This window comes from Nannospalax galili, unplaced genomic scaffold, assembly GCF_000622305.1.
Source record: "Nannospalax galili isolate Female #2095 unplaced genomic scaffold, S.galili_v1.0 scaffold576, whole genome shotgun sequence".
Taxonomy (NCBI): Eukaryota; Metazoa; Chordata; class Mammalia; order Rodentia; family Spalacidae; genus Nannospalax; species Nannospalax galili.
In genome coordinates, this window is record NW_008339223.1 from 1,346,175 (window position 1) to 1,366,810 (window position 20,636).

General features: G+C 39.3%; 1 pseudogene; it reads right to left on the bottom strand.

Annotated features, from left to right (window-relative positions):
• LOC103734757 overlaps nucleotides 1-14,877 on the bottom strand; it is a 180,826-nt pseudogene extending 165,949 nt beyond the window's left edge.
• Nucleotides 14,878-20,636: the final 5,759 nt, after the last annotated feature.

Genomic DNA, 20,636 nt, shown 5'->3' on the forward strand with positions numbered 1-20,636 from the left:
CAGTCACTCAAGAAATAGCCAACAATTAATAAATGTAAGCTTATAAAATAAAAAAGCTTTTGTACATTAAATAAAACAAATATTTAAGTAAATAGAGTCTACAGAAAGGAGAAAAGCAAGGGAATAATATCTGCAATATATAAAGAACACCTGAAATAAGAAATCAAAAAATCCAGTCAATATTGGGTTAATGAAATGAATAAGCAATTCTTAAAAGGAACAAATACAAATTCCAATGAAAATAATAGTGTTCAGCCATCAGAGAAATTCAAATGAGAACTATATGGAGATTTCATCTTATCTCAGTCAGAATGGCAGTCATAAAACAAGAAAACAAATAGCAACAAATGCTGGTGAAAAGTGGACAAAAGAGACGTCTATACACTGCTGGGGGAGATGTAAACCAGTGCAGCCACAACTGAACACAGTTAAGAATTCTCAAAAAGCTAAACACAGATCCACCTTATATCCAGCTATGCAGAGCAACACATCACAGAGCTAGCTTCACATCAGTGTTTATTGCAGCCCTACTCACCGCAGTTAAGTTAGAGAACTTGCCTAGGTAGCCAACAGCAAAGGATTGATAAAGAAAACATAGATATAAACAATGGAATTTTCCTTTCAGTCAGAAAGTACGGTGCTGTATTGCCTGTAGGAAATAAATGCAACTGAAGATGATCAAATTAAGCAATTGAAGTCAGTGTAAGGAGGACAAATATATTTTATCTTACTTACAGATGTTAGATTTTATATCCATATATAAAATCATGGCACGAGGGTCAAAAGGGAACCAACAGGAGAGGGGGGAGTGGGAGACGGGGGAATCTCAGAGTACAATACACACTTATATGAATTTTTTTAAGAATGTAGTAATAATAAGAAAATCAAAAAAGCATACCTTGGACTTACATTGTTTGTCACAGATGTCGCAGAAGCAAATGCTAAGTGACCATAAATTATCCAAGACTATTCTCTCCAGACCTTCTTAGACCACTGCAAAAATGTAAGAATTGTCTTAAAAATTATACTGATGCATTGAAGTTTCAATGATTCTTATATGATGCAATTACTACAAGAAATTTCTCTAGTATGTTCACATACATGTTTCCCTCAGTATCACAGAGGATTGATTCCAGGATTTCCAAGAATACCAAAATTCATGAATGTTTAAGCCCCTTACACAGATTACATGTTCATATAGCCTTTGTGTATCCTCTGTGGGCTTTAAATATTTTATGTATTATTTTTATTTTATGTGTATGAGTGTATTGCCTCCATGTATGTGAGTGCACCCATGCCATGCAATGCTGCAGAAGTCAGAAGAGGGCTTTAGATTCCCCTGGAACTGGAGTTAAGGATGGTTCGTAGCCACCATGTGGGTGCTGGGAATCGAACCTGGGTCCTCTGCAAGAGCAGTCAGTGCTCTTAACCACTGAGCCATCTCTCCAGCCCCGCCTCTGTAGATTTTAAATTATCACTAGACCACTTACATTACTTAGCACAAGAAAAGTATTTTGTAAATAATTGTAACTGTATTGTTCAAGGGTTAAAGACAAGGAAAGGTGTGTGTGCTCCTGCACAGAAGCTGAAGGTTTTCAGCCTGCACAGACACCCAGCTCTGCCACAAATAAGAATGCATTAGAATTACTTATATTCATCAACTGATTTGCAAGGCCATGCCTGTTCGTGGCTGCTAAAGACAATGTGTCCCCCAAATTCATGCTGAAGTAATGCCTTCAGGGTGACCATACTGACAGATAGACTCTATGAAAGTGTGGAAAAACTGATGTTGGCTTCACTTCCAGGAATTATTTTAATTAAGACACACAGTACCAAGAAGGGGTAAAGTTATTTGAAAGTAAAAGATTTCATGCCAACAGAAAGAACATTCCCTGTGCACTGCTGGGTCAGCACTACAATTGTCTCTAACATGCTTGTTTGGTAATGCTATTACCATCTCTCTCCCCCTCCACTTTAACAAGTATAAACTACTTGGAGACATCCGCATTTATGCTTTGTGCTTCCCCTAACCTTTGATCCAAAGATACTTTGCTAGGCTAGCATTTACATAACTCAATGAGCTACTTTATCATCTGGTTCATACTCAAGTTTTTACATTTTTTTGACCTCTGGTCTGCAGACTATTATTTTGACAGCTATCATTAATGCTGTGTCCTGAATAACCGCACATTGACTAAGATGGATGGTGGATAAGCTGAGTGGTTGAAAGAAATGGACATCCACTTTCATGTTTTCATGATTAAATTAAAACCATCCAAAGCCACTGCACACAGGACATCCTGAGACAGGGTTGAAACATGAATAGATTTCAGGAGGCTGATCCATACAGAAAGAAGAAAAGAATTTAACTAGGAAGCAAATAGCATAAACTAGGCATCTAAAACTATACAGTTTATAAATAATGACTTTCAAGTGTGAAATGAGAAGAATCAATAGTACTCTGTTGAAGAGTAGACTTACTGGTAAATAAACAGTTCTCCAGTGTCCATAGAGTAAGTTGAACTTGAGGTGGTAACATGCTGCAAGCTCTATTTCACATCTTTGAAGTGCAGGGTCCCATTTGAAGTGCCATGTTGGTTTACTGTGATCATTTATATGGAACACCATGGCCTAAGTTTGCTCTATAATTGTCAAATCATTATGAGCTTTGGACCCACACAATTTAATTGCCTCTTTCCTCCAGGAAATGACTATGACTTAATTTGGTGACTTAAACTATAGGAAAGGCATCTAGTGAGTATACCACTTCAGAAAGCAGTAAGATTCTCATTGATAAAGAAGTTGACCAGGATGTTAAATTTTGATAAAAATACTCACTAAATGCAGAGCAAAGCAACAGGAGAAATAAAATTGATGGAGAAGACGTAAGGTGTTGATAAGAAACTGGAATTAAACTTAGGATGCTAACTTTTACTCAGAAATATTGCCATGCCAAAAATTAGAATAATTCTTTTGGGATTGAAAGATAAAAGGAAAATAAAATGTGTAGTTGAGGAGTGAGAAGCCTCCACTTCAGGGATTGTGGGGCCAAATACTCCTGAAAAGACTCTAATAATACAATGTTTCCCAATGATATTTTACTTGAAAAAGAGCATATAATGAAAATGTATTTATAAATGGTTATAGAATAATAGTCTAGAATGTTCATTTAAGTCCTGTAGAAGACTTTATCTAGAATAATTTTCTTATATTTTCTAAAGTCTTGGGAAAATGGGCAAAAACCAGCTCTTGAGACAGTATCTGTGCAATTTTCTGAACAAGGTTCAGAAATTTCTGAACCCTCTGAACAAGGTTCTTAGGAAACACTTTATAAAATATTTAAATTGAAGTTTATATCTACTTTCTGATTAAGGGTGAAATCCTTAAGTATGAGGATCTCAAAAATGTTTTTCCTTCCATTTTAGAGTCATTACAGTTATACAGACAAAAGGATATATTATCTTCTAATGGTCACTGCTGTTTTTCTGTTTAAGACAATGGGGTCTCATATTTGACTAATCTTTCAACCAGTAAAAAAGTAGAAAGGATATCCCACATGTTTTGAATTCTAAAATGCTAACAGTATTAGATTTTTAAAATCTCCTCAAAGATCTTGCTTTTAATGAGGAAAGATAATGATTTTTTTACTCTGTTAGGTGAACATATTGACAAATAGGCAGATAAGTCCCATTTGTCTTTCAGAGCTTGCTAATTAGTTTATGTTCTATCAAAGTATAACATTAACATCCAGGCTGGAGAGATGGCTCAGTGATTGAGAGTTCTGGATGCTCTTGCAGAGGACCTGGGTTTGATTGCCAGCACCCGCATTGCTGCTAACATCTGTCTGTAACTTCAGGTCAAAAAGAATACGACACCCCCTTCTGACCTCTGCAAACATTGCACAGCAGCAGAGCACTTACATCCATGCATGTAATACACTAATCACAAGAAATAAAAATAATAAAAAATATTAATATATATATATATATCTTCCAATTTTGTGATCTGTAAAACTCCAATCAGATATAACTCTCTGCTTGCTCCTTCACCCTCATAAAGCTATGTCTTCAAGCTGCTCGCTGATTTTCTTCTAAGCTTCCCCTGAAACAAGCAATAATACTGAGCACTTAGATGTAATTGTGATCACTATAGATTTTATAAATGAACTCTTAGAAGAGTCCTGGAAGAAAATAAATGCACTCATACACATATTTCAAAGACTTTAATTTTTAAATATTTATTGTGCATGAATGTGTGTGTGTGTGTGTGTGTGTGTGTGTGTGTGCGTGTGCACTTGTTTGCACAGCATGCGTGGAGATCCAGATGGGCAAATTGCAGAATTTGATTCTTTTTCTACCATGTGAGTTCCAGGGATTGAACTCAGGTCATCAGGGTTGGCTGCTGGTGACCTGCTGAGCCATCTAGCATGCAGAAGGCTTTAAATACAGTCACAATCTGATCTTCCAGAAAGAAGATTTTCAACATATGAATTCTGGTGTGAGATGATTCAATCTACAGCAGGGCCTGAGATACAGCATGAGTTTTTGTTTTTTAAAAAAATATTTTATTATTTTTATTTTATGTGTATGAGTGTATATTACCTGCATGTATGTTAGTGCACCCATGTGTGCAATGTCCCCGGATGTTTGAAGAGGGTGTCTGACTCCCTGGAACTGGAGTTACAGACCATTTTTAGCCACCATTTGGGTGCTGGGAATTGAACCTGGGTCCTCTGCAAGAGCAGCCAATGCTTGTAACTGCTGAGCCATCTCTCCAGCCCCCTGTAGCATGAATTTTGAGGATACAAACATTACAGTCATAAATACGAATAAATAAAAGCATTATAGGGACAGATATTAAATTGAAAACAAAACAACTTTCAGGAACTTACTATTTGGTTTTGTGATTCAATGCACATTCATTTCAACTCTAAGAACTCACTGTGAGTTCAATAGAAGAAGCAGGCTCCTTTACTTACTGCTCACTAAGTGATTCTGGACACAATAACAGAAAATTCTTTCAGCACTCTTAGGTAAGTGCAAGAATTTCTGTGATTATTGAGAGCATTTGGCACTGTACATACTAAGCTGTGTTGCTGATTTGCTTCAAATCAGATTTAATGTGTACCAAATTATTTATTCGTGTCTAATGAAACAGTCTTGATATACAAATAACTGGGGTAAACAAAGTTAACAAGTTCAGGTAGGTAACCCATTGAGCCACACTTCCTCAGCTAAAGATTTCTGGAAGTTAATGGCTTTGGAGCTGACAATGCAATGTGTTCTGGAGTGACTACGTCCAGTCTTCCACGATGCCATCCATCCTTGATGATGTCAGCTGAAGTTCAAACATTTCCAAACCCTCCCAGCATAAGCTAATTTCATGGCACTTTAGACTTAAGACATGGTGAGATACATGCAGCAGATGATCAGCGGGTCATTTTACAGCTGGAGGGATGAGGCAGGGCATGGCACCCCAGGAAAACATCTGTAACCTTTAGCCATGAGCACTATGTGATGCTGATTTAAGATACGAGGGAGTAGAGAGAGCAGGCACTGTAATTTTAAAGGCAGTGTAGCAGCTGTAATTAACTCAGTGAGGAAAATATGAAATGAATGTTGAGCACTGTCACCCGACTGGCTAAGCAAGTGCTTTAGAGAGGAGCTTGCACATTTGTTATAGACTATTTTGTTTATATTATTGCAATTAATTCACTGAGATTTCATCTGTCAGAAAGCTTCTGTGAGAGGGAAAACGTACTTTTATCTCACATGTTCTGCTTTTTTGTCTTATGTCTGGTTTCTTTTTTAACTTTTGAAACTTTATGCAGCCAAGTTGTTTGAGTAAAGATCTAAAACTGAGAATCAGGAAACATTATCTTATAATCTTGGCTTGGCTTCTCCACCAAACAGCTCATATTATAATGTGAAAGTCATTGCTTATGTTGAGTAAGAGTTCATGGTTTGTCACAAATAGCATGCCAGCTGAGAAGGGGTACGGCCCAATACAGCAGCCTTGAGGTGCCGCCCTCTTACAAATCTCTGTGACTGTCTTTTTCTAGTAACAATAAGTTTCAGTGAATTTTCATTAAATTAATTTTTATTGGAAGAGTTACTATAATTTCTTGCAAATTAGTCAGAAGCGTCCATACCATACATCTATCACATATGTTGCTCTGTATTCTGGAAACTTATTGCTGCATATTACAAACTCTGTTTAACAAGTGTTTAAGGAAAGATTAATGTATTTTCATATAATCTCATATAAAAAAGTGAGAGAAAATGAACACAAGATGATGTTTATACAATAGGTCAAATCTGTTTGATCTTTGTATCTGACTGTTACCTTCTATAATAAGTTCAGGAGCCTTTGGTTACAACAAAAATATAATAGATTTAAAATTTGAGGTTACCTTGAAGGAAATTTGAAAGAGGAAGTGAACAAAGTGTTTATTTCTCACTATCAGTTTCTCAATGATTTTCTTTTTTCTTACTTGGGATATGTCACATTTCTTAGAGCATGACTCTATGAAACTGTAACATATAAGAAGAAAATTTAGCAACTTTGTTAGATATCCAGACTATATTCCACTTCCTTTAACAAATTTACAGGTACAAGAATTGGTGGTCAGGTAGAATAAGTTTTTAACTGAATATTATTCCATGAAATTTTACAAAACTACAGAAAAGATAAAATAATGATATAATTACCACTGCACAGGAGTGGCCAAGAACACACAATGGAGGAAAAACAGCATCTTCAGCAAATGGTGCTGGCAAAACTGGATCTCCACCTGTAGAAGAATGAAACTCAACTCCTATCTTTCACCTTGCACAAAAATCAACTCCAAATGGATCAAAGATCTCAATGTGAAACCTGAAACTGAAATTGTTAGAAGAAAACATTGGCAGTAGCCTACAAGATAAAGGTGTAGGAAAGGACTTTCTAAATAGGACATCAGTTGCTCAGGAATTAGGCCAAAAGTCAACAGATGGGACCTCATTAAACTAAATAACTTCTGTATAGAAAAAAAAAAGGAAGTGTTGAGAAAACCCACAGAGTGGAAGAAAATCTTCATGAGCCAACACATCTGACGAGGTTTAACATACACAATACATAAAGAACTCAAAAAATAATCAAGAAAAAAATGACCCAATTAAAAGATGGGCTAAAGATCTAAACAGAGAGTTCTCAAAAGAAGCAAAAAGACTCATCCACTGCTGGTGGGGCTGCAAATTCATGCAACCCCTATAGAAAGCAGTGTGGAAAACTCTTTAAAAACCTGAAAAAGGAGTGTCTTTAAAAGCTGAGGAAGGATCTAGTTATAGGTTTCATGTAACTAATATTAAGAGAAAATGCTCAAGTAAATTGAATTAAGTCTGAAAATTAGACATAATATTGATAAAATTAAAAATCTACTTAAACTATAGCAACATATGATGATAATCTTACCAAGTTGTAAAATGTGGTTAGAGTGCTGTCCTCAGCTACAACTGCAAAATATTGTTTTAAAATAGCTTTTTCAAATACTGGGGGCAGAGTATACACAAAACTGCCTCCAATACTAGCTTAAATGCTCCCTGTGCCTTGCAACCTGTCTGATTTCTCAAGGAGAAATCATTAGTTAAATACTATTATGTGCTAAAAGCATCTCTAGCCAAGAGAATGTGCAGTTTTGTGGCTCATCTGAATGGGAGGAATCTAGCCAGAATTAATAAAATTTATTTTCCTTTTCCAATTACCTTATGTTTATGAATGTTGAACATGGATTTTATTTACTGTTATGACATAAAATCTCATTTACACAAGTTTATTTAAGTGAAAAATGAGTTTGTTTGGAAAAAATAAAGCAAATGGTACAGGTGTAATACAATTATAAGAAGAAATTATGAGGGTGGGCTTTAAATGCCTAAGGTAAAAGAAATGCTACTTTAATAGTTTCTAGGTAGTATTTTGAAAAAGATACTGCAAAGACAGTTCAAGCAACGGAATCTGTCAAAATACACACTTATCACTATTCTTTGCTTATTCAAGACAGATCTGGAAACCTCTTGCCTACAATTTGGATATATGGAAAGACTTTGTTCATGAATGAAAACTGTAAAAGTAACCAGCAGTTCTGTTTTCTTGAAAACCCCCCATCCTTTACAAGTATTTTTATTTGTCAAGATGCATGGAACAAAGAATTTTAATTCCTTCTTTAATTCAGTTGAAGTCTGTAACATGAAAAATCTTTGTATAACAAATTACCGTCTTAAAGAGTGGTTTGTAAACCCTACAAAACAGCAGCTGGACAAGTAAAGGCTGTGATTATTTAGAATACAAAGTTAGTACTGCACACTTCAGTCTTCAGTAAATGACACATGTCTCTTCTGCAGACCACAGAGTTAATCTCATTGTCCACTCTCATACCTCAGTACTGTTTATACAAATGAGGAGTCTAGCAGAGGTGGCCAAAGACAGATTTCCTCTGTGAATTGATTGAATGAAAGATTAAATTTAGTCATAGGAATTTTACACATTCAGTTTTTCCAGCATTTTACAGAGTTTAGTAAGTCATATTTCCTCTATCTTCCTTCTGTCCTTTACTTTCACAATATCATTTATTTTTGTCATGTGTGAGTGACTGTGCATATGTGTGGGTCTAAGTGCTGGTGTCGAGGTGCCCATTTTTCGTACTCACCCAAGTTCGCAAGAGCAACCCTTGTAGTTATGTAAATTAGATGCCGTCTTAAGGTGGGCAAACTCAGCTTCAAACATAACATTTTATAATGCCACACGATTGTTAGAATTAACAATTTTGAATGCAACGCATTGGAAATTATCACAGTAGATAGAATGTGAGTCAAGTAGAATGAGTCCAGGGTTTATCCTTGTGTAGGTCTGATGTTAGAGAGCCCTATTCCAATCCAATTTGATGAGTAGAGGAAGAGCGTTTAACTTAATATCAAATAGAACAAATCTCCTCAATTTGCTATGCAAATAGTAGAGTGGGCTAAAAGGAAAAGTTGGGCTTCACTGTGTTCTGAGTTTTGGTCGTTATTTTGTTTGGTGTTAAGGTGAAGTCAGAGAGAGATATCAATCACACCATTTTCTTATTCCCAAATACAATTACCCCAAATATCAGAAAGGCCTTCCTGTGTTTTCCATGAGCAATTTTACCACATCCCTCCCCACACGTACCCCCTTTCTCTGGTTTCATGTCATGCCTCTGCTGGGAATCCACATGATGAGTCTCCTGTCCTTTTACTTGCCGACACATTCAAACTTCATTTCTGTGAGATTCTTCCATTAATTTCTAAATATTCTCACTTTTATCACTGTCTTCCTTACAAGCCTGCTCTTGGAACCACAGCCCTGATTCTTCCCTCTCTCATTCTGCCTCCTTTGGACACTCTTGCTGACCCTCAAATGCTGATGTGCCTTAAAGAACAATCTTCATCTTGTCTTTATACTCAGTCTCCCTCCCTGAGGGGGATCCTTCATATCCATGGCTTTCTAATCGATTTGTTCTCTGACATATTTCTAAGGCTGTAGTTGGTTTCTCCAGAAGCAGATGCCACAATAAGATTTCAAGCATAAGTAGTTTATTCTGGAGTGGTCATACGAAACAACACTAAGGAAAAGGGAGTGGGGAAGGAAGGAAGGAAGGAAGTCAGTCCAAGGTGTAACTGAGCCAGTGGAACTCAAGCCTTTTGTGGAGCCCTGCAACCCAGGAGTAATACCTCTCCTTACACTGAGTTAGGTTAGCCACTCTCTTAGTGACTACTGGACTTCTCCAATGCGTGCTTAGGGCTCTCGACTCTGACTTAGGAAAAATATTGTTAAATATCAAGTATAAAAGCAAAAATATGTTGTCAGCAATTTTAAAATCTTGTTTAGGTAACATATTAAATTTTCTTTAAATGAGGTATGTGATAGTTCTTTTAGAAAAGGGGTAAGTGTAATACTTGTAAGTACCTACGATGTGTACAAAATAGGTATGCAAAGTTATATATCCACAACATGTGTGCATGTGACTTGCTTAACTCTAGGTGGATAGTCATCAGACTGCTGAAATCTTAGCATTTACCTCCTATGGACCTGGGTGTTTCAGGCACTCCGGCAGGGTGGGGACTACATAATGGTTACTCAGCTGAGTATAAGTCTAATCATTTGGGGTGAGCAGTGTTTTGGCCCAATTCAGCTGATGTTCAATTTTTCCTCAGTACTTTTCTGATCCATTCTTGTACTTTATTTTCTAGCACTCTTTACCAGAGTAGAAAATTCCTTGACAGCTCATTTTAATCACCACAAAGAAAAAGCCCCAGTTCACTTCATATTTATCTTTCTTATTTAAATACTTCCTGCAACTAAATTATGCATTATGATCCAATTTACTGTGTTGTGCTTGTTGTAGTTAGGCAGTGAGAAAGGGTGGAAGGGTCAAAGCAATGGGGGTGACAGAAAAGATGCTAAGGTCAAGATCAGATTTGATTTCCCTTAATGGCATCCAAATGGGTAAAAAGTTGAGAATACTACTCTATCTCAATAGATTTTGAAATAATCTGTTCAATAAAGATAAAATTGTCAATAGTGACTGGTAGACAGACAATGAAAAGGATGGTTTAGAAATGAGACATAGGCCCCAGCATAGCTCTTATATGGCAGTGGCATTTAAATCAGTTGCACTTACAGGGAGTTGTACATCCAAGTCCTTGGAGAGCAGATAAGAGTGGATCAGCTTGACTTCCTCACGAGTGCCAGATGGTCAATGCACCGCTACCTCTGCAGCACAGCACCTGCCACCACGGAAAGCCCTCAGTGACCTTCCCCGTTGTTATTCCCAGGTGCCCGCAAAATATCTCACCGGCCTGTTACATAATTATTGCACTTATTAAGCATGTGACTTCCCTACTACTACATGAACTGCAAGGATGCTGGTGTTATTCATGAAGCGCCCCATGCTCAGATTGGTCTCCTTTTCTGAGAAAGATGAGATTGAAAGATAAATATGATTTGATTTTTTGTGAGAGAATAATAGAAACATTATAAATACTTTCTCTTTGATAAAGATCAAGCTATTCATTGTCAGAAACGTTTGACTTTAAATAATAGCATAATATTTATTTTTGTTTGCTTGTTTGTTGACACAGGGTCTCCCTGTAGCCCCAACTGGGATGGAACTCCATGTGTAGACCAGGTTGCCCTTGAACTCATAGAGATCTGCCCGCCTCTGCTTCCCTAGTGCTGAGGTTAAAGATGTGTGCTAGGACACCAGGGGGATTTCTGTGAGGTCGAAGCTGGCCTAGTCTCCATGAGTTTCAGGCCACCTGGGGCTACAGGAAAACCCTGTCTCAAAAAGACGAAAAAAGAAAAGAAGGCAAACATACCAAAGACACACTTCTGCGTTGTTGAACCAATGTGCCTACTGCAGTTACTTACCGGAGTATGGACAACGTACGGACACCTATACTGCTCCATCCCAGCAATTGCTAAAAGTATATGCATACTCAGGGATAGGAGGGCCTGGCGAAGATGAGCTTGAGGCCAGTCAGATCTATATTAACGCAGAGAATCATCAGTGGTCAATGGGCTGAGAATAAGTGACTGTTAAATGCTCTCCTAAATAAGACATCTATATCCCTTCCTCCAAGACTCAGGGAACATTACAGAAAGGGGTCAAAAGGACGTAAGGGTCAGAGGACAAAGGGGAGTACTGTGTTGTGTCTTCTGGATACAACATAGCCTTTGCACTAGGGAACTCACTGCGACTCTGGTTACCTACACAAGACTGAGCCCCCTAAGATCTCATCACCAATGTGGGAGGGGCTCATGAGTCTACAAATCTAGTTGAGAAGCTATTGGTGGCAGTTAATGGCTGCTAGGAGAGGGGAAGTCATCTTTCTCTGTAGTGCAAAGTCATTGGTAAGTTTTCCATTCTCTGTACCCTTGATCATTCACTTTCTCCCCAAAACCCAGTTAACCTCAGATGTTCAGTGGCATTTAGCATCTAAACAACAACAAACAAACACCCTGGGCAGAGGAAGTAGTGGATATATATGATCAGGAGACATTGTATAATCTCAATAAGGGAGGTTGAGGCAAGAGGATCTGGATGGAGTATGAGGCCAGCATGGGCTATGTAGCAATGCTTTGCCCCAAAACGAAACAATGAAATCTATCGAGTCTGACTATGTGTGCTGAAGCCGGCTAGGACCATGGAGGCTCCATCAGGAAGCACTGTGAATGCTTCACATCCCAATGAAAACTTGCTTCTTTCTCCTGTTTCCTTTCTTCTCTTCCTTCTTCATCTCCCACACCTCTGATATTTTGAGACAGGATCTCATGTAACTCAGGATGTTCTTTAACCTCTTAAATAGCCCAGGATGGTCTTGAACTCCTGGTCGTCTTGCCGCCAGTCTCCTAAGTGCTGGGCTCACAGGAGTAGACCAAGCCAGGTGTTCCCATTCAGAACTTCACACCATTAAAAATTATTCCTGTGTGTTGTCATATAAAAAATACAAGTTTTAACTATGCAAAAGAATTAATCTCAGCATCAGTGGATACATGTATGTATCTGTGTATATATATGTGTATACATATATAGGGGGTGTGCTTGTGTGTGTCTGTGTGTATATAAGTCTATCTGTGTATATGTGGGTGTATGCCTCTGTGTATATGTCTGTGTGTGTATAGCTGTGCGTATATATGTGCATGTCCATTTGTATATATGTGAGTGTGTGCCTCTGTGTATATGTCTCTATGTGTGTGTATGTGTGTGTATTTGTGTGTGTGTATATATATATATATATATCTGTGAATGTGTGTGCCTCTGTGTATATGGCCCTGTGCTTATCTGTATGTATATGTCTGCATGTATGTGTCTGCATTTATGTGTATGTATCTGTGTGTACATGTGCATATGTGAGTGTGCACCTCTGGGTATGTGTCTGTATATGTATGTTTGTGTGTATCTGTATGTGTCTGTGTGTGTATGTAAATATGTGGATATGTGCAACCATGAGTATATGTGAATGTGTATATATATGTATGCATCTGTGTGTATGTATGTGTATATGTGTATATGTGCCTCTATGTATGTGTCTGTGTGTCTATATGTGTGTGTCTGTATGCGTGTATGAATGTGCATGTCTATATGTCTGTGTATATCAATGTGTGTCTGCGTGTGTGTGTGTGTGTGTGTGTGTGTGTATAGCTGTCTATGTGTGCGAATTTTCATGGGTTTCCATGCTTGGTAAAATGCTGAGAGTCTGTAAGGTTTGAAGAAAGAAAATTTAGATTTCCCAGAAAACTATTAAATGGATACTGTGTAGTTATTTTGTGGGGCTCACATGCCATGTGTCCTTATAAAATCTCTCCCAGTGCTGCTACAGGCATTGCTTTCTGTATTTCTTTCTAAGGGAAGATCTTGATGTGTAGAGATTTATATCCATGTGTAATATGTTTAGATATATGCATGCATACATACATACATACATCTTTTCTCTTTCTATTCAGTTTTCTTTTCCATCTCCTGATCCAATTTCTAATTTTTTAAATTTCTTTACATTAATTATTCAGATTTTATGAGTTTGTTTTATAATTTGGATGTGTAGTTTTTATTAATACATCATTTTTTATTCCCTTCTGCAGATCATTAATTAAGATGTCAAATAAAACCAGATAAACCTCAGGTTTTCAAGCTCTGTGCTCAAACATTCCTTCTACTCATCTATTGTCGTTTATTGTCACTGTGTTCCATTCATCCTTACAAGCTAGGTTTCAACATATGGAAAATGCTCACATTTAAGCTGACTGAATTAATGTTGCACAATTATTGGAACAATGCATACTTCACTAAAGCTGCTGTTGATCCCTGATTTCTTCTGGGGAAATGTACTTCTTTATTCTTTGTAGCTCTTTCCCAGAATGCTCAGCCCCTTCTGTCCTACCTTCACCCGCCATCCCAGAATGCTCAGCCCCTTCTGTCCTACCTTCAGTCACCATCCAAGCTCTTCCTATTGAGCAATTCATTAATTTAATCTTTGTGGTAATTTTCCAGTTTTGTCATCCTTAAGTGTCTTAAATTTGAGGTATTTTTCATTCTTACAAACCCAAACTTTCTGGCCCGTCCAATCTTCTGGGCCATCTGACCTCATTTTGGGACTCCTCTGTCATACCTGTGTGGTACTTTGGGTTAAAATCTCACATCCTTGGCTCTCTACTCACTATCCTTGTCCTCAAGGACGTGGATCTTTGTGCTTTCTTGAAGAGCAGTGTTCATTGGTAGGAACTCCCGGGAGGGACAACTTAGCTAATACACAGAAGTATCTGATGTCAAGACAAGTGTTAAGATTCTCACAACTAAACTCGAAATTTCAAATCCTCAAAGTGTTCCCTGATTTTCTCTTGGAAAATAAATAAGATAGGCAAATGATTGTAGCAGAGTATCATTTACTGTTAGTCGGTAGTGCAAGAGATCCAAATCCCTATGGCAACTCTTGTCTGCAGGAGAGAGGGAGAAAAGACTGAGAGGCACAGAGGGGAAGAGTGTCCCGACCACACTGAGAACTTGGCATTGGCGCCTTACAAGATGGCCGTGGCATCATCTTAAAAATGAAAATCACTTTTAAAAAAATTTTATAATAAATAACGATTATTAGTTAAGGTGTCCCTCCCTGAAGGGGCCTGCAAATCAACGGCAGGGAAAGCTATCGAGGTGAGATGTGGGAAGGATACGAAACGCAGTTCTGCAAAGGTGAGTGTGCTAAGCAGCCGCCTCACGGAAAACGTGAGGAAGGCCTGAGACAGCCGCATACTCAGGACGAGGAAGACAAGTGGGCCCCAAACTGGTCCGCAGAGGGCTGTCAGGGCGGCCGTCAGCCGCTCACCCATGTCTGCGCTCATTCGTCATTTAGCTAGTCATCTACCCAACAATATTTGAAACTTCTTCTTATGCCCTAAGTCCAATGCTAGAAACCGTAATATAGACAAAATTGATGCGAAAATGTAAATGTAACTCTGGGCGTGGTCGCGCACCCCTTTAATCCCAGCACTTGGGAGGCAGAGACAGAGGGATCTCTGTGAGATCGAAGCCAGTCGGGTCTCCATAGCGAGCTCCAGACCATTTGGGGTTTGGGGGGGCTTGTCTAAAAATATAAATATAACTCTGTGTGTGTGTGTGTGTGTGTGTGTGTGTGTGTGTGTGTCTGTGTGTGTCTGTGTGTGTGTGTGTTAGAGAGGACTCCAAAGAGGAGCCGTTACCAGGGCCTAGGAAAAGGATTCTTCTCTGCAGGTGGGTACAGAGGTATCGGAGGAGGGAGGACGCTGTTCTTGAAAACTGTCCAAGGAAAGCCAGCCACCCTGCTCTATGGAAGTAAGCCAGCTCTGCTTGGGGCCTTGGTTGTGCAAGAGCTATAGAACAATGCCTTCTCTAACCCTCCTCTGTGACTGTAGAGTCCTGGCTGTGGACTGGGTGGGGAGAGGAGCCATGCAAAGGTACAAACTAGTCACCCCAGAGCTAAAAGGGTTTCAGCAGTACTGTTTTAGTGAAAGTTGTAGCAGACTGTGCAGTGGTCTTTCCAGGGATCGGGTTCTGTTCTTCACCCAGTCCTGTAAGCAAGGGAAGAATAATTCCCTTAGACTTTCAATCAATGGCAGGAAGTTGGTAGGTAAAGGAATAGCTCAGCTTCTCTGTGCATTACCCAAACTATGAGGAGTACCCAGAATAGTCCCCTGTGTCTCCCTGAAGGCTCAACCTCCAGTCTCTGGCAGGTAACTGTCTTTATATCACAGGTCATTTAATCCCCTCCCTGCCAGTGTTTCTTGGGCACTTCCAAAGAGAACAGTCACATGCTTATTTCAATGTCTGTTTCCAGGCTACCCAAATCGAGACACAGCACTTCCTGAATTTTTGCAGCATAATTTTTAATAATGTCTAAAAGGAAGCAAATCTCTAGAGATCTTTTCTCAACTCTTTAGCCCTTCAGCTTTCTGATAACAGTGTTGTAGTCAGTTCTAACAGTTGCCCATTATTTCAATTCATTAGGTAAACACATGGTCCAGCTGTGGGATCCCTGTACCTTCAAGTCTCAGCAGGATTAATTCAGATCTGTTCTATACTGACTAGGCAGAGCAATGTCCTCCCAGAGATAATCTTTGCTTCTAGCCTGCTTACACTGTTAAGGCCTCGGAGGGTCCAGTGAAGGCCGAGTGAGTTACTGTCTCCTGCTTCCTTCACCTTGGCTTTAAATCAAATATGGAGTATAGCCATTTTTTATCATTTCATAAAATCACTCAGTAAGTATTCCTTGAGTCTAATACTCCTCCAGACCTCACCTTAGATCTTGGAAGAATGAAGCAACTGAAGGCTGCTTCACTGTTGTGGTCAGACTTCCTGTTAATGCTGTGTCCTGCGCCTCTGCTGGGTGGGCTGCATTGTGCCTATTTTTAAACTTCATTTTCTTCCTATTTACGTGCTGGTTCATTTGCATGTTTAATTTTCCCTCATTGTCTGTGAGTGACTGGTTCAGAAACTTTCACGTGGAGCTGCAGAGACGGCTCATCTGTTAAGAGCACTGGCTGCTCTTGCAGAGGACTTGGTTCAGCACCCACATGGCAGCTAACAACCATCCTTACTTAGCTCCACTTCCAGGGGATCAGATGCCCCTTCTGGCCTCTATGGTCACTGCACACATGTGGCACAGAAACTCCATGTTTCTCAAATCTGTAGATGTTCTATAGTTTGTTCTATAAAATGATACAGCATTTGCATATAGCCAATGCACAGCCCCTGTGTACTTCAAATAATCTCTAGATGATTTATAATATGTTAACGTCAATGCTATGAAAACAATGACAAGGAGCAGTTTACACATTCAGTACGGATACACTTTTTATTCAGAATATTCCTGATCCTTGGTTAAATCCATTGAGGTAGAATCTCTGGATACAAAGGGTCAACCGGTACGAACCATTTTCCAGACATGCATCCTGAAACAACAGTCCCTGCCTGACTGAGCAGTCTGAGCCACTGCTCCCCACCAAGGATAAAATACTCTGTTATTAGGAAAACCTGGGAAAGGATGAAGCCCTCATTTGCTAAGTTTGATAGTTTAAAACCTGATTTAGTCCAGTAAGTTACAAGGGAAGGCTACCAGGACATGGTTCAAAGGGGCCAATGGGTTCACAACCAGGAAAAGAATTAAGGTAGAGGTCACACATATGACAGTGGTATCCCCTCAAAAGAGGCCAATGGATTAGGAAATAGTAGAGATCGAGGATGGATTGGGGGCAACAAAAACCCACACCAAACAATGTCTAGTAACTCAACAGTGGTGGCCTGGTGTCTCTAATGGTCCAGTGCTTGTTATTAGTCTATTCAGCTCATCATTTTTGTTTTCAAAGGCTTGATTAAGACAACTGATTATGGTATCACGAGTGCCAATATAAATGCTACACGGAACTTATTGGCAATCTAGCTAATTGGATAATTTGGAATATACTTGAATAGGTTAAACCTGCTTTGCTCTGATTAGTGGTTTTCTGCTTTCCTATTCAAGTTGCAATCATTCTCTGCACACAGAAGAATGAATGTCCTTCCGCATATTAACGAGCCAGTTGATTTTCTCTTAATTGAGTTCTCAGTGTAACTGGACCCTCTCATTCACTGGGGGTTAGCTTGCGGCTCCCCTTTCCATTGGTTAGGGAACACCAGGACCTGAGCACACATTGCATTCCTTTATGCTTCTTGAATCCTGCTATCTCTTTGTTCTTGTGTAAGTCACAGCAGAAACTTGAGACTGCTGCAGTGAGAACTAATATTTAATATGCCAAGAGCAAGTCTTCGCAAGTCTATTGTATTCTTGCCAGTCCTTCTCCTCTCTCTCGGCTCGAACTTTACCTTGGGAGTTTGTGGACTTCACAGTGAGTTCTCCTTTCTGTCTTGCAGAGCATCTGTACCTATCCTTTCTCCCTAATTTTTCTCTCATTTAATCTCTTTTTCCATTAGCGACTGAACTTCAGTATGAACCTATATCTGTTGCTCAACCCTTTGTAGCACCAATTCCTTAATCAATGTTTTTGAAGTGTTGACGGTGTGTTTTTATATTATAAATCCAGATACTGTGGAACTAAGAATGGCACTGTGGAAAAGATAAACTTTCAGTGATTACTGTTCTTTTTTTCAGCATTTTATTTTTAAATTTTTTGTGTGGTACGTATAGTGTTTGTGTGTACATGTGTGAGTGGGTATGTAAGCTTGTGGAGACCAGAGGTCAATATTTGCTACTTGTCTGGCCAACAAGTGCCAGGGATCTGCCTGCCTCCACCCGGTTACACACGCAACATTAGGGTTACACATATGCCCAACCATGCCCAGCTGTTTTACATAGGTGCTGCGGATCCAAACTCAGGTACTTTATTAATTGAATCATGTCCCCAGACCATTAAAGTATTTTAAATGTCGATTCCAGCTAAGTGGGGTGATATCATTCTGTATCCTCAGCACTCAAGGGAAAAAGCAGTAAGATTTTGATTTGGAGGCTCTCTCTGAGTTCCAGACCAGTGAGGCTGCATAGCAGACTATGTCTCAAAGAAAAACAAACCAACAAACAAAACAGTCATTTCCAGGTACTCCTCAAAGAAATAAGTAATAGCCATGTACAAATATTCAAGTAAAGAAAATAATTTCCTTCTCAAATTCAAAGAGTACTCACGCTTTGTTCCCTGGCCTTCTCTCTTGCTGCAGAGTTCCTTTACCTGTTGTTACTGATGCCGATTCTTTTGCTGATATCAGAGTCAGTGTTTCCCAGCTTCCATCACGTACTAAAGGCCAGTTCCTCAGGAACCCTCCAGCTTTGGACTGCAGAGGCACCCAGCCCCATAGACTGAGCAGCTGCCAGGGTCTCAGCCTCTCCAGTCAGAAGCCTCTGTGGGTCTGATCCAGGTGCTGAAGCACCAAGCCTCAGGGACTGAACAACTGCCATGGTCTCAGCACCTCAGGCATGAGGCAACTGCTGTTACTATATCAACATAAAGTGATTTAATAAGTTATATATATATATATATAACATTGGGTCTGTTCCTCTAGAGAACCCTGACGAGTGCATGAGTCATATGATTTCAGGAATCTGAGTTTTCCATAAATGCCCAGGAACTCGCATGAACAAGTTTGACAACTGCGTCTAAATTAGTGGAAATTAAAACCTTCGTATATTTCTAACCCTTTTTTTGTCTTACTATGTTTTCTAGATACCAGTAAGCATGAAGGGTGTATTTAGAAATATCTTGTAATGGATGGGTATTTGCTGCCAGTAACTCCAAAAGTTAAAGGCGTAAAACAATGGGTCAGCTGGTGATTCTTCTGGTCTGAGTTTCCTTGGGTGGACTGAATGACCCACCATAGCTTTATTGCTAGGTCTTATGATTGGCTGAGGTTAGCTAGAGAAACAGTTATGGTTTGGAGTACCATACCTGGATGGGATACTTTGGACACATACCTGTTGGGATGCTGCAGTAAAATAAATATTCTTTTAAAAGCATTTTTATATGTTAACATGGTTTGTGTGTACAGGGTGTGCTTCTTGAGTGTGGGTAGATGCATGTTACAGCAGACATATAGAGGTCAGAGGACAACTTGGTTCTCTCCTTTCACTGTGATGGTCTCAGATTGAACTCATCAGTCTAGGCAGCAAATGCCTTTACTAGCTGAGCTCTGTCACCAGCTCATGCTAAGGTCTCTTTCCAGGATAGGTTCGGGCATCTAAAGAGCACCAAGAAAAGGCCAGCACAAACATTTTTAGGTGCCCACCTGAGTAATGCTTACTGAAGTCCTTTTTGACAAAAGTAAATCAGGGTGGGAGGACAGTACCCCAACGTGTTGAGTCACACAAGTGAACTTCTGTAGCTGCTTCGTAAAGTATGTAATTTCCATGCTCAGCTGGAAATTCAGTTGACTTATAAGAATCTGTACAGTATATTAAAAGCAGTTATTTTAGATCAAATGTCTGAAGAAAACCAAGAATTCCACTTAATAATTAGAAAATGGGTAAGTCTTTCTAAGTTATACTCTATAAAATGTGACAATAGACACTTCAGTAATGTTTATTTCAAACTTACTTAAAAAACAGAATTAACACTGTGTGAAATATAAACGATACAAAATTCAGTGTATTTGGAGGTCTCTATGCTTCATATGACTGTTCCTTACCCCTCAGAAACTGAGAAACACTGAGCATGGTGGCACATGCCCATAATCCCAGCCCTGGGGAGGAAAAGGCAGGTGGAACTCTATGATATTAAGGCCAGCCTGGTCTACATAGTGACTTCCAGGTGGGCTGGGACTAGGGAGACCCTGTCAACAAAAACTGTGAGAAGCACTTTCTGTCTCACTAATCTCCTGGTATACTTGTGATTGACCCTTAGTCTAGTCTGTCCCAAATCAGCTGTTAGAATCACTTCCAGGGCATCAAGATGACTAAGCAGATAATTGTGCTTACCAAGCAAGCCTGGTGACCTGAGTTCAACCCCCAGGATTCCCAAAAGGTAGAAAAGAACTAACTCCATGTAGTTGTCCTCTGACCAGATGGGTCATGGCACAGGCACATACACAAACATCATAGTACACACACACACACACACACACACACACACAC